This window comes from Coptis chinensis, chromosome 5, assembly GCF_015680905.1.
Source record: "Coptis chinensis isolate HL-2020 chromosome 5, ASM1568090v1, whole genome shotgun sequence".
Lineage (NCBI taxonomy): Eukaryota > Viridiplantae > Streptophyta > Magnoliopsida > Ranunculales > Ranunculaceae > Coptis > Coptis chinensis.
The window spans coordinates 69,439,178-69,454,990 of record NC_141460.1 but is presented as its reverse complement, the minus strand read 5'-3'; the positions used below and the strand labels follow the sequence as shown (position 1 = coordinate 69,454,990).

Sequence of the window (15,813 nt, the reverse complement as noted above, 5' to 3'; positions counted from 1 at the left end):
CAACGGTGAGATCACATCTTATGGCAAGAGGCGAAACCTGAAATTGACTTTTATGAGAAATTTTCATTAACTATATATTAATCCACGTTCCTCTTCATTTTTAACAATTTTTCATTCTTAATAAACTTCAATTAATTGTCATAAACTCATTGGTAGTTTACCCAAACTTAGGGGTGTCTTTTTTTTTTGAAAATCCAATTTTTCCGAATTCCGATTCGATATTTTTCTGAATTTGGCCATAATATTTGTGTTCCGATATCCGAAATTCTGATATCCGATTTTTCCAAAAAATAATTAGATCGGAATTGGATGTGTTTTCAAAATCCGATCCAATTTGATTTCCAATTAATTTCTGCATTTTTAACATATACAGGTTTATTTTATATAGTTATTACTAAATTAAAACTGCAGATAGTTTACAGACCAAATAAAATCTTTGAGAAGTAGAACATTGTCTCTCTCACACTTCCAAAAAATCAATATTGTCATTTTAGTACATATCTCAATTTCTCCTATCTTCCTATTTACTGAATTGAAAAAATTATTGATATGGGTACTAAACTATAGTGGATTTTACATTATGGGCACTGTATTATTTATTTTTTGCAAAATAGGGTACCGTAGATTTCAAATATTGCTAATATGGGTACCGTATATTTATACTGTGAAGTATGTATACGTATTTGATGATTTGGCAAACATAATGCATACAAATGGCAAGTCAGTGTCCACGTAAGTTCAAAACACTAAACGTTTGGCCTAGTTAGTGAATGACCACTGCCCACTAAAGTCAGCCCACGCTTTTATGTTTTTTTTGCTTAAAACATTAAATGTTCTCCCCAGCCCAACTAACTGAGCCCGAAACAAAAACAAAATCCGCTCGTCTTCTTCAATTCTTTTTCCGAATATTTTCGGTATTTCTCAAAAACAAAACAAAACGCCATCCAAAACTCAGAGCCGACCCTGATTGAATCAGAACCGATGGATTTAGAGTGGACCAATTTTCACTGACAAACCTTTTGGTGGCGTCAACAGAGGGTTTTAATTACTTGAAAGGAAGGGAATGCCATGCACATGCTCTCAAGAATGGGTTTGGATCGAATATCTGTGTGAATAATGCGTTGATTGGGTTTTATAGTAAATGTGGTAGTGTGGACGATGTGGTTTCTATATTTGAAAGGATGCGGTGAAAGATGTCATTACTTGGACATGAATGGTTATTGCGTTTATGAAATTTGGGATGGTGGAGTCGGCTTTGAAAGCCTTGTTCATATGCCAACAAAAAGTTGTATCTCTTATAATTAATGCTCTTTTATATGGATATATTAACTGGATAAAAATGGTTATCCTAAGAGAGAATCGATTATATAATTTAAATTTCCGATTTATTTCCGTATTTTATGGATTTGAAATTTCAGAAAATTTTCGATTTTCGAACTTTCGAATTCGGAAAAAAATTGTCATCCGAAAAAGAATTGGATCGGATTTGGAAAGGATATTGCCATCCGAAAAAAATTGGAAATTTTTCCGAAAGCCCTTTGTCCAATTCGATCTGAAGTCACCCTTAACCCAAACCAAATTCAACGATCCTCATTGGTAGTAATGTGTTTTAGTAGTGTCATAGCTGTAGTACTATGTTACTCTTGTTTTAGTTAGATTGGAGATGGAACTTTGGATAGCTCTTCGCTTATTGTATGACACTCATTTGAATAGCTATTAGCTTAGTTAAGAAGGAAGATTGAGCTCGGATAGCTCAATTACTAACTTGTAATTTGCATTGGTTCATAGTCTTCTTTTCTTTAATCCATCCTTTTCAGTTAGCATTTTCAGTTCTCCTTTCTATATTATCAACTTTTTGAGGTTTGGATTGTGTCTGGAATCCAAGGGACGCCTAGAGAGTAGTCATGGGTATTGGGCTATTGGTTCAATTTTTCCATCCAAAGTGGGAGCATGCGTGTCTGCATCATTTGTCTAAACAATATTGGAATTTCATTAGAAGTTCGCATCCAAGGTTGCGACTTCAGAATGGTGGTAAAGGGGTTCAGGGAATGCACCAATACTCCATTAGAAGTTCCAAGGTTTAGATCATATATAAATCTTTGTACTGTATTAGCAATTCAAAATCCGAAAAATACCACAATCTACTAATTACGAACCATTCATATATTATATAAGATATAGAATAGAATTAAGACCCACACCACTACATCTACTAAATAAAATACTACAATCCAGTTAGATTGTTTTAGTTATTGCACCCCCACACTTTGCATCACCCTAATTCTAACCCACCAACTAAAGGTTGGCAGCAAAGAGCGAAAACAACACCCACACCACTGTATCACCCTAATTCTAACCCACCAACTAAAGATTGGCAGCAGCAGCACCCACACCACTGCATCACCCGCACCACTCACACCACTCAAACCACTGCAACACCCACCCACATCACACAACTCACACACTCACACTCTCACTTAGTTCCACCTGCACACACAAGATGTCAGATCAAAGAAGCAGCAGCACCCGCCCATTTGCATCACCCACACCACTCACACATTCCTGAAAATATCTAAGTCAGCTAAATAGTGTGAGTGTGTGATGTTACAAACAAGTCAGCAGTGATAAGATATAATATATGAATGTCGGTGCTATTTAGGTGTGAATTACAATCTATAATGTCGGAGAACACATTCCTGCAGTAACTTAGTTTCAACAGGAGAATCTTCTAAACCATAATTTAGGTGTGATAAGATATAATGTCGGAGAATGCATTCCTGCAGTAACTTAGTTTCAGGCAGTAGAGTTGTAATTACACTGAAAATAATATAATAGCCTTTTATAAATGAGACAATAGAAGGTTTCCACGCACCAAGAAAACTAAATAACCCTGTCGTGAAAACATCATATCCACAAGTAGTCATTGCCAAAATGCGCCTTTAACTTGACCAACAGGAAGCTGTGACAACATGGATGTGTATTCACAACATGGATGACGTGGTATACCGAATAACTAAGGGAACAATGTTGTCAAGCTCCAACAGAGTAGTCCTAGCATCATGGAGAACCAAGATGCACTCTTCCTTAGCAACATGAGTTCACCCAGGGTTGTTTTAGGGAAGGTCCAAAGGACCTCTGTGATGATTGGGGGGAAGAATTGTATATATGTTGCTAAAATCTCTTTACCTGACAAATGCAACAATTGGATGTGTACCGCAATGGTGTAGTACAAGTTCAGGTATACACGAACTTAGAAATGCATTAAGCTAGTCTTTATGGTAGGAGCCTATGTGGGCTAAACATATGCCATTACAATCTGAACTGCACAGATGGTGGACACTTCACTGAAGAGTGACAAAAAGTCATATGAATTGGCTACCTCAAAGCTCAGTGCTATGCAGAGATGAAAATTAGATAAAATGATCCCTCGACATCAGAAGCTGCATATTTTGAACCCCTTACTGAACAAAATCCATTATCTGGGCTTATGTACTTGGGGAGTCAATCCATGTCAGTCAACATACTCCCTATTTCATCATAGTTTCCCCACGGAGGACCATCGAAATCGCTGTTGCGGCAATAAAGCGGTATCATCGGGGAGATTGAAAGAGTCGCTTGCTCTTAATTCCAAGCACCTTGGTGGGACTGGCACGAGATAATCCGATCCCCAAAAGGAACAAAGAAATGTTCGAGCCATCATAGGAATGATTGTCTATTGATGAATCCATGTTGCAAGACTACGGTGAGAGAGTAGCTTCCCGGACTGATCTCCTCAAGTTATGGACACCTCCTTCACAATTTCATCATACCTCGCCTTGGAGTACTTAGGTGTGGTGGCATCCATCTACAAACAAAACCAAAAGGAATAAACACAAATTTACAAGATAAGTAACAAAACTTCACACTAGCAAAAGTGATATGAACAAAAGAAAATACAAAAAAGGTGAAGCCAATACCTTGTTACAAAGAAGAGATCATCTGCTTCACTCCCGAGTGAATGCAAGCAAAGCATGCTCACGAGTTTGTCCATCCTTGGAGATTCCAGCTTCAAAACCACCAGTAGTTGAGTCAATGATCAAGACTGCACAATCAGCCTGGGAAGTTCCAGTGATCATGTTCTTGATAAAGTCCACGATGTCGGGAGCATCAAATGGTCGCGGTGAGTACTTGGTTGTCTCGAACTTCCACAAGGCAATGTCGATGGTGATATCACATTCAGGCTCAGCCTTAAGCTTGTCAAGAACCCATGCGTACTTGAAAGACCTTTTGTTTACCTCAGCCACTTCTTTCTCAAAGCGCTCAATGACACGCTTGTCAATTCCACCGAGCTTGTAGATCAGGTGCCCAGTGGTTGTGGACTTCCCAGAGTCGACATGACGAATAACAACAATGCTTATATGAATCTTTTCCTAACCCATGGCTGTAGTTAATAAAAGTGAAGGAAAAGAGACAATTGGGATATAGATAAGATACATGCTCATTGCCAAAGGAAAACAAAATGCTGCAGACAAAATGAATCTAAAAGCTGGCACAGATGGGCCTCACAAAGTTAACTAGAAGGGCAATATGATGTAAGATATATATTTGTTTGGGACTACTCAATTACATCATTACTGAAAGCTTGTGAGGAAGAATAGAACCAAGCTTTTGCAGCAAAAGAAATGAATGTACAAGGGAACCTTAGACAAACCTTGTGAATCATATCCACAAGTAGTCATTGCCAAACAACAAAGATAACGTATGTACAAATGGAGAAGTCTAAGCGAATGTAGTCAAATAACATACTTACATAGCCACGTCCAAACAAAACTAGTAAAATAAACAACTTTTTTTTTTTTGGATGTTGTAACCGATCCCCACGCCTGGAGGCTTGGCACCCACGCCGGACAAAATAAACATTAAAGCGTCGTCCTTTGGAACTTGCAGAAAAAAGCTGTTGGCCAAGTGACATATCCATGCACACCCACTTCTCCAAGTGTACTAGCAAAATCATTTGGAAAGAACACTCGGCCTCATTTGTCAACCACCTCGGTTAAGAGAATTTTGAAAACCCCCTCTCCCATGGGCCTACCATGGACAATAGATTGTGGGTTTTTGCAACAATCTCTCCACTAGCAACCTTTAAACCCCCGACAAAATACAAATCTCTCATCTTGTTCATAAATGAATAATGTATCTGCATTAATTTTGAACTAACATAAATACCTTTTCAAAGTAATACACCATAAAAAAATGCACCAATATATAAAACTATCCCAAAAAAATATACGACTAGGTTGCCTTTAATGGAACTTCTACAAGTAGGTTTAAAACAGGATTTCTTTGAGTTTGGGATGCAGGCTAAATGTAGACAAACCACATGTTAGCAACTAAGGAAAACCAGAAACAACACCACTCTAAAGTTCAACAATCCTACCACATGTACCTGTGATGCCACTATCATGTCCTTCACCATTTGAAGCTCTATTTCTAACCTGTCCAACTTTGAATTTGTAGTAGTGTTTTCACATCTCAACTCTTCATTTTTCTTGAACCCGAGAGCGTTTTTTTTTCACCATGGTACTACTAACACTAGCACCCATACCTCTCATACGTCCACTTTTGTCTTTTCCAAGTGTCTGTAGACTAATCCGATTTACACATAAAAAACAGATGGAATAAATATATAAAGATATATATCAATGCATTAAGTATTACTTGCCTGTGCAAGTGCATCATCAACACTCAAAATGTTGGACGAAGGATCAGAATTCACAATTCTTTGAATTTTTTCCTAAAACATTTTTAATTAGTTAGCAATATAAACTAATAACCTTTGTAAAACTATGAGTGACTGAAGAATAAAATGTAGTCAATTTTTTAGCACTTACAGTGATCTCAGGACACTGAATGGTTTTGTCTTTCTTAGTATGGGCTCGAATGTATACCTCTGCCCTCCCAACCTCCAAGTCAGACTTGAACTTGTTTTCCACACCCTTAAAATATAGGTGTATGTGAGTATAAAACAACTATGTTAATTTAATCTTCTAATTCCTTTATTGCATCTTTAAAAAAAAATAAAACATGCCTAATTATCACACTCCACAAAAGAATTGAACCATACTCACAATGACATGCCGTGTGGCAGCCATGCTCCTCCCCCGCCAAGTGTATTTGGTGCTCTCGAAGTTTGAACAGTTAGCCTTGTTTCTTTTGCTTGCAGCCTAAGTTAATCCAACAAAAAAATCATTAACTCATTACTAATTAAAGTCGTCAAATACTTAATCAAAGAGGAGTCAAAGAAAAAAACAGGATTATGTAATTGAGACCTGAAACTTCTCACTCTTTGTGTATTCCAGAAACCAATACCACTGCTCTCAGTTCAAAAAGGGGGGGTGAAGCTGCTCTCACTCGATGCCCAACTTTTACCTTTGATATGGCACTTATGCAAGTTATGCCTGTGATTTCTCCAAGCTTGATCCATACTCTCTCTGAGGTACTCTAGTGAAACGTCATCAAAATCAAAATTGTCCTAATATGCATGTAAAAGTAACATTGATTAGTACACATTGTAGTATGTCTTAAAGCAATAAACTCATACTTAAATTTAATAAACATAGTTAAAAGATAATATACCTCCAAAACACTCAAAAAACTCTTTTTTATAGTCAATTGGCACTACACACGAAAGTTACGGTATGTTATTGGAACATATTTCCTAGTGTTCACTCCTAACCCGGTAATAAATGCCCTGGTATCCAGATCTAACCCATTGGGCTGTCCTAGCTCATTAGTACTAACTTTCCTTTTCTTCCCATCAGGTAATGCTTTAGGGCCTTTTGAGGGTCCTCTCTTGGTAAAAGAAGTCACTGCAGGTGTCCCTCCTACATGTGTCAGAATAATAAATATGGTAACACCATAAAATAAAATGTTATAAAACAAGAATGTTTAGGGTACACAGTATATTACCACCTATCTCATTGTCACCCAAATCAGTACCTTGCAAATTGCTACGGTCATGTCCATCACCTTGCGAATTGCTATCGTCTTCTTGTCCAGCACCTTGCAAATTGCTACCATCTTGTTCGTCCAAAGGATCCATAAGTCTATACAGATGAAAAATCCAAGACACTAGTTAGAGTGACAAACACCAAAGTCCCAAACTAAAACTAACAATTAAAGAAGTAACAAGTAAAGATTCTAATAAGGCAGAAGAACTATTTCACAGAGTAAAAGTTTCCATACCAAACTCTTTGGAAGAAAGCTCTGGATTTGTGAAAAACGACATGGGCTGAACCACATATATATAAGCACCTGGATTGTGGAGAAGATGGAGGAAAACTAACTTGCACGACCATGGGAGTGTGGGTTTCGTGCAATCTTTCTAGAGGGAGTTAGTTATTTCGCGGGTGTTTTAGAAGAAATTCGATGGTTTGGCGCTTCGATATGCGCGGCAATTCAGGGAGAAATAACCCCATTCTCATTTGTTATCATCCACGACTTAGGTCAGCCACATTTGATCATGCTTTTTGGGGTCTGATTCGGGTCACTTATTTTAACCAAGTCCATGGGCAAAAACCATGTTAACCCATTTTCAAAGGCCCACTTGTTTTCTTTTCTTTTTACTATAGTCAACAGTTTATGTAATTGTGCATGTGTGCATGTATGCGGTTCAGTGGGGTGAAACCATGCTAAACTTTGTGTGTGTGTGTGTGTGTGTGTGTGTGTGTGTGTGTGTGTGTGTGGGGGGGGCTAGGGGAATCGAGTCGGGTTTGACCCGAATCCGAATAGTTCGGGTTTGGATCGATTTTCATATCCGTTTATTTATTTGCGTCGGGTTCGGATATATTTTATGGGCTTTTTTTGCATTTTTAGTGTTATCCGATCGGGTTGGTCGGGTTCGGATATAAGATTTCAGTTTTATTTGGATTCGGATATAGCCATATCCAACCCGAACCCAACCCGTTCCCTGCCCTAGTAGGGGCCGTGGGTGGGGGTGTAAACATGTCTAGCTAACTGGGTGTGCCGGGGTTCAAATTATACTCCAATTTCACACTAATGTATAAATTATAACTATCTACACCCTATAGTTCCCCGCCAATGGATTGAGAGACGCTAAAAAAATAGGATTTTAAACTTCGACGTCACTTGGAGCGACAACCTTAATTAATTACAAATCGACACTTCAAAACTAAAGAGGGATGTGATGCTCATGCCTTTTAACAACTTGTAGGTTAATATATATTGCGCGCATATATAGTTTAAACTTTGTATAGTTGATGTTTGAACTCTTCACATTACTTCGTCCTATTGATTAATTAGATTATAATATTAAACTTAATTTTAAACTGTACCTAACTGCATATAATTAATTAACAATAATAATAATATCATCACTTCTTGATTTTAATTATCTTGAAGTTTGTAACTAGCTAGATGATTATCACTAATTTTTAAAGTTTAATTCGATAAGTATATAAGTGAATTTAATCATGCATGTTTCTTGAATGGAACAAATTAATATTTGCGTTCTATTGGAATTTGAACAAAAACTTGGCTGAATATATTTAAAAGAGTCTAAAGTTGTATTTGTATGTAGTCTCAATATATATATATATATATATCATCACCTCATTCCATATTCAAAATTATTACAATTATGCTTCTTCTATTCGAAAAACAATAAAAAATAATAATATTAATGTAAAAGGTTTTAATTTCAGTTAAAAGAAATTAAGAGAAGTCAACAATGATAATAGAAGATTTTGTGATAGTTTCTGCAACAATTTGGAACAATTACTACTTCCAACGGCTAAATTACATCGAGCAAATTTTAAAAAACTATCGAGGATAACAATGCGACGGTTTCTCTTACCGACATCTATGATGTGACACATTTCCCAACAAAAAATGAGTGTCAAAGAGTTGCAATTATAAAATATGACGAACTCGAAAAATTTGTGACGGTCATTTACTAGTACTTGCAGTTTTAAACCGTTGCTAGGTAACGACAATTGATGAGTATCGAGGAAGCTGTTGCTCGACTGTTGGGGAAAATCAAATTTTTGGTAGTAGCTCAGAGCGCGCGCACCCTAAAATCACTGGACATTGAGCAAGGCAAGAGCACGCCCGCGCCCTCCCACAAACAAAGTTGAGCGCTCCCACGCCCTTCACCTCCGCAGCCACTTCCAGTTCTGATTTTTTGTAGGTTCTTCCGTGGTTATCTCCAGCAGTTCTAGTGTGTGTTGTGTGATATGAAGTCTCCTCAGATCATACCAGAGATGTCATTCGAAGATTTATTCGTGAGTGACACGTATGGATCTTGGTTCCGCAACATGATTATACAGGCAGGATGGCAGCCTATAATGGTAAGCCCTGATGAACTATATTCTCCTGCACTTACAACTTATTTTTATGAGCATTGTATGTTCTTTGAATGACCGGATGGAGAGCATATGTTCACCGTCACCATTGAGGATGAAACAATGGATATAACCAAGTTCTTATTGCCATTTGCTCTTGGACTGTCCATGCCTGCTGAAATTCAAGACCCATGGGGCTATTGGGTAGATAATATGTATGTCTACACCTATGAGTTTTTGCATAAGGCTTATGGGGCAGGAATTTTCCGTATAGAGGACCAAGGGCAATATAACGTAACCCTTGGTAGCTTGTCCCTTAACGTGGGTACGGTACGTGATGTTTTTTTTATCATGCTAAACATATTAGGGGAATGGCGATTTTCTTCTGTGAATGACGCCACTTGCAATGTCTTCCTTGCTTTAGCCACGAGACGTATGCTCTATGACCTTCCCTAAACCTTAGTTTCTAGTTTAGCCCGAGTTCACAGTATGAGGCATAAATATCTTCTTATCTATGTCTTAGTTTGTCGAATAATGCTATGTTTCTTTCTGGATTTTTGTGCCCGTTTCACAGATTGGGTTGGGGTTGACAGTGCGACCCACCAATTGCATTATATGCTCATTCCGTGCAATGACTTAGCCAGGGTGGAGGCTACAACCTAATTGGGTTACCCCTTATACCTCATCCGACCAAGTGGCGCTTAACCGGTTAGCAATTGTAGATGATAAATGGCGTGAGGCCTCACAAATTATCATGGCATGGCAGGATGCCAAAGAACCTTAATTCTTTATTGAGGAGGAGGACGACGTGTAAATGCGGGATATGAGGTAAGTTTTTATTTTTGTTAGTGTCTGCTTATGTCCCAAACAAGTTAATTCTTGTTAACCCCATAACGGGTAGAACTCATATAGAGTTGCGTCTGTTTTTATTTATATATATTAGTATGTTCTAAATTTGTTTTGCAGGGTGTTCTTCAATTTTCACGCATTTCTATTGTATTTTCTACTCTTCTTATTTTAATACTTTGAGGACAAAGCATGTTCTTGTTTGGGAGTGACATAGAAACACGCGTAATTTAAGGCACCTATTAGGATAATACATATATAATATGCACTTGTTTTATAGTAAAAATTTAAAAAAAAAATTATAAATATAAATAAAAAAATTATGTTGTACACTTAGAAATATTGATATTGTTTCTTTCTCTATGATGATAATAGTCTACATATTTCACATTAGCTCTTATATTAGAATAGTTTTTAGAAATTTAGGTTAATATGTAGGTAATAATCATTGCATCTTTCTATAAATATATTCCATGAGTATCTATGATTGTTTGGCAGTAAGTTTATGAAATCTAGGCTAGAGTACTTATTCTACAAATCCAGTGAGAATATAGCCTAAAGTCTTATATGAATGAAATATTTGAGAAATGACACAAGGGATAAGTAAATTCCGAATAAAGAAATCACACGTCCACTTGCTTGATCACTATACCATGTCTTAAGCGAGAATTTAGGCCCTTTTTGGATCAATATAGCCAGAAATTCAAACCTATATGAAATTATTTCCGCTAGTTGCCCCTCTGAGCCTTTCTTTAGCCTTTCATAAACTACAAATCCTTTATCCTTTTACAAAACAAAATAAAAATAAAAATAAAAATCAGCCTACCTATTTGTGAATGAGTCTGAGAATAGAGATTAAATGAAGAATAGGAAAGAGAAAGACCTGTGAAACCAAAAATTTGTTAGCTGCTTCAAATAAGAAAAGAAAGTTTCCATCCAAAGAAAAGAAAAGAAAAAGTTAGAACTCCAAAAACAAAATCGAATGAGTCAAAAGCCAAAAAAAAAACTAAGGATGGAAACAAAGTGAAGAAGCAAAGTAAAGAACAAGCACTACAAGAACAAAGGCTTTATATCACTGTTAAAAACAGTGACAAAAAGTTTTTTGTCACTGTTTTTTTTTTCCAAAATCGTGACGGAGTGGGAGTCATTTATTTTTTTCTCAAAACCGTCACAAATATTTGTTCCAGTCTAGCCTCTCTCTACCATAAAAAAACAGTAACAACTGCTTAAAAACCGTCACAACAAATCATATCATTTGTGACGGTTTTAAATAAACGGTTATACATTCATCTTTTTTAACAGTCATAAAACCATATAAAACGTAACAACTGCTCAAAAACCATCACAATAAATCATATCATTTGTGACAGTTTTAAATAAACTGTTATATATTCATCCTTTTGAACGGTCATAAAAAGTACCATTAGTTATGACGGTTTGGATAAAACCGTGATATGTATATATATATGAAAACTCACAAAATTTGGGACCTGCAATAAACTACACACCTGAATAAACTACATACCTAAATATGATCCATTAAATTTCAAATAACACCCATATATATTGCTAATTTCATTGAAACATTCCAATCTTCTTAGATAACCAATATATGTTTGTACTTAATCGTAAAACGTAATGAAGTAAATAACACATTTCCCATCTAATTCATATAAATATAATCAACCTAATCCAAATCCAAATGAAAAAATAACATAATCTCGTCAAAGTCGATCACCCACATATGAACAAATTGGACAAATCCACAGCGCTTTCCCAATTGGTAGCATTCCTTCCTCCAAAGGAACCCCAAAATCCTATCTCACATCTTTTAACACACTAGAATCCTGTAATTGAAAAGAGGTGGTAACACTCAATATAACTTGATATAAAATAGCCAGTAAATGCTCCGATAGACAAGGTAACCAAGTAATCTAGGCATGATACACTACTAAAAAAATGACTTGTGATGACGGCTTTTAGCCGTCATGAAACAGGTTTAATGACATTTTTTCATTTAAAAAACAACCGTCATTATAGAGTCCGTCATAAAAGTTAACAAAAAACGTCATAAAGATGATGACGGTTCTGGAGAAGCTGACATAAAAGCTCAAACTTAATATCACAAAAATTCATTTATAAACGTCATAACTGGATCCTTTTGCATGACATGTTTTACTTAACCATCATAGTTTATTAGAAAAAGTGTCAAGAACTAAACCTTCATTTATGACTGTTTTTATTTAAGCCTCACCCTGAGAAACAAAAGCGTCAAGAAATTAACACTAAAAACTGTCAAAAATTGGTATGCCACATGACAGTTCTTTGGAAGCAGTCATAACTCCTTTTTTTTTTTTTTTTTTTTCTGTAAATCTGAAAATTCCTGTAAATTTGAAATTCTTGTAAACCAATACATTCAGACACCACCAATACATTTAGACACCTGACAGCTAGAGTCCATTACGGAAACAAGAATCATACTTTTATTACCAACATAAATCATTCCAAGAACTTGTTCATATTACATGATTTATTCACGGAGAAAAAAATTAAATAACTTAAGCACTTTATTCAAAATCAAGCAAGTCTCATAATCCAACAACAATGCAATTTACATAACCCATCCAACAAATTGCTAATCAACTAATCCATCTCAAACAAACTTAATTGAGCTACCTTATCTCACTTATAACCTAAAAAACAATATGAAGAAGAATGTGTTAGTTTGTTTAATAAGTAAACTGAAACTATAATCATATAACGACTTCTACACAGTATTAAAAAAAATACACAAACAATGTGTTAGCACACTAAGTCAATAACTACTAAACGAAAGAGATACAATCAACTATGACAGAGAATCATATTGGTTAAGCCCGAAATAACATACGTACACCACTGTAGGATATATCTGATCTGTATATATATCTACCACAAGTACACAAATAACCCTTTAGCTAATAGGCAAAGGAAAGAACATAAGAAGTTAGACCTAAATTCGAAATGTATGGTAGAAAAACTTCAAACTAAAGCTTCATATACAACCCCCAAATACCTATCAAACATAAAAGATATATAAATGGTACACATACCTATGCCGAGATAAATTTCTTGATGTACTTGATAAACTCCAAACGAATTTCAATAAGGTCTGCGCTTGTATATGTCCTAGTGTTAGCCAACTCCATTAGCTACATAAGTCAACAAAGAAATTACAATCATCTCTGTTCTTTTTATATACTTGCAATTAGTATGATAAATAACAATTCTTGGGATACCAATTGTAGGTATCCATTCAGTTCTGGGGGAAACGAGAAAAAACTCTGCCTCCTGTTGCTTTCAAGTGCTTATCAATCATTTCCTTTGTATTACATACCCTTAGCACAGGGCGGTCGCTGAAAAATACTTCAGTATGCACCTGAAATGAGCAAATCAATTCTACCGAAATGAACAATAATAAAGAAAATAAGATTTTCAACATTTCTATATAAAATACTATTATACTCTTGCCAAAATTTCAAAATTAAATGAAGCATGAGTCATGGATCATGCCATCACGGAAAATCCACTGTGACCTGGAAGGAGTACATGAATAGCAAGGGTCACTGTTAGAACAACGATAAACAGCATTATAAAAACGAAATTGTTATGAGCTAAATGTGTCCACAAGGTTATATAGCTCACTCTTAGAACAACATAAAACAACATCATAATACAATATTGTTATGAGCTACTGTGTGCACGAGGTGACCACGCAACTCTAGGCAGACGAACGTTGGAAGAAATTCGTCAAAAAAGAGCGGCAGAAAGACTAAGCAAAGCATCATCAGGGCCTGATCTCCAATCTTCTTCCAATCCACTTCCGTCTTTGGGAATCAATAGATCACAAAGTGGTGGCCAACTCTCTGAGCTTCAAGCAAAGGAAATTGAAAATGATGCGTTGCACAAGCGTTTGAATAACCTGGAGCGTAAAATGCTCTCACCGAGGAAAGCTCTTCGATGTGGCCATGGAAAAAGATGCAGCAGTTACTGCGGGAGGATTTTCAGCCCACCGGATGGTCAAGAAGAGATTGAAGGAGGCGAAGAGGAACAAAGCGATTTAACCGAGGAAGATGCTGCAGCTTTGAGAGCATAATTAAATTCTTTACAGCAACAAGCAATAATGAATCCACTTGGTGGCATCTCTTCTATGGGTATCTCACAAGATCATTTCCAAAGCATGGAAAAAGAGTTTGCCAATTTGAACTCTGAGTTGCAGCAAGTGAAGCTCCGCAAAGAACAGGGAGCAACGAATATTAGCAGAGGAGCAATCTAGGAATTCGTTGCTTATTGTTGAAAAGCAAGAGTTGGAAGAAAGACTTGTAGCTTTATCAAAAAAGACCTCAGAAGCTATGGATGAAGCTGCTAACAAGGAACTTTCAAAGGAAGACAAGGATAGATTTGAGAAACAATTGCATGATATGGCAGTCATGGTTGAGAGACTGGAAAATAGTCGTCAGAAACTTCTGATGGAGATCGACTCACAATCTTCAGAGATAGAGAGGCTTTTTGAGGAAAATTATAATATCTCGGCCTCTTATGAAGAAGCAACCGCAGTGGTGGTACAATGGCAGAACCAGGTCAAAGACTGTCTTAGGTAGAATGAAGAACTCCGTGGTTTACTGGATAAATCAAGAACTGAAAAGACTAGCATACTACCTATGGGTAACGCAAAGGTCCAGTCAAGATTTTTTTAAGCTGAGAAAGATCGTGGAAATGTTGCAGGTGCTAAAGTTTACACAGATGAATATTTGTTACTTGAGGGGCAACTTGCAAAAGAACAAAAGTAGAGTAGAGGAACTTTCTGCTGAGGTCATGAAGCTTTCTGCACAACTCCAACACGCTGTTCAAGCATATAATGGCCTTACACGCATGTATAAACACTGTATTTGAAACATTGAGAGCAGCCTCATGAAAATGAAGGGGATGGCTCTGCAGCGATCCGATGAATGGTGATAAATTATACTGGTTTTGACTTCTAGATTTGTCATCCAGGGGATCTCCACACTGATTACAGAATTACTTGTAGAACATGTTTTACCTGTTGGATTTTTGTTTTCTTTTGATCATATCTTGAACTAAAAAAAGTAAAAGTGCTACGTTTGTAAGTGCAACTTTACCTGTTTTAAATCATAGCCAAATTTCTTTCCTTGCCTTGTGAATAGCATTTTCCCAATACGACCTGCCCCATCCTAGAATTGAGTAAAACATTTCGCACAAGCTTAATTATGTAAAAGGGAACCCACAACTTAAAAATATGAATCCTGAACATAAGAACAAATTCAATTTTTAAAAAAAAAAAAAAAAAAAAAAAAGAGCAGTAGATGCATCTCTGCAAGATGAAACATTGTAGCAACACCAACTAACGATACTAATGCCACATCTCTCTCACTGATCCAGTATATAGGAGGAATGAAGAGAGACGTTGTTTGGGTGTTTTGTCTTCAAATGGGATTCATCGTAGGGCAGTGCTAGGAAGCCTACAAGATCTGTAGATTTCACAGAGATTGATAGAAATCTTCAAGAGATAAGACTAAGAGTACAGCTCTACAGCGGAAAAAAACCACCATCTAGACCGACAAATACT

The 15,813-nt window shown here is 36.4% G+C and overlaps 2 long non-coding RNA genes and 2 pseudogenes across 2 annotated transcripts in view; 1 reads left to right on the top strand and 3 right to left on the bottom strand.

Annotated features, from left to right (window-relative positions):
• Positions 1 to 3,772: 3,772 nt before the first annotated feature.
• Positions 3,773 to 4,418, bottom strand: LOC147498594 (elongation factor 1-alpha-like; annotated as a pseudogene).
• Positions 4,419 to 6,699: 2,281 nt separating this feature from the next.
• On the bottom strand, positions 6,700 to 7,427 carry LOC147498593 (uncharacterized). Its single transcript, XR_015194787.1, has 3 exons — positions 7,225 to 7,427; positions 6,949 to 7,085; positions 6,700 to 6,863 (listed from the first exon to the last, which is right to left on the bottom strand). It is a non-coding gene; the product is annotated as an uncharacterized LOC147498593 (long non-coding RNA).
• Positions 7,428 to 11,696: 4,269 nt separating this feature from the next.
• Positions 11,697 to 15,813, bottom strand: part of LOC147498591 (uncharacterized) — a 33,598-nt gene continuing 29,481 nt past the window's right edge. The window contains exon 5 of the long non-coding RNA XR_015194329.1: positions 11,697 to 12,034. This is a non-coding gene — a long non-coding RNA (uncharacterized LOC147498591). The remainder of the gene's footprint in view (positions 12,035 to 15,813) is intronic.
• On the top strand, positions 13,900 to 15,182 carry LOC147498592 (uncharacterized; annotated as a pseudogene).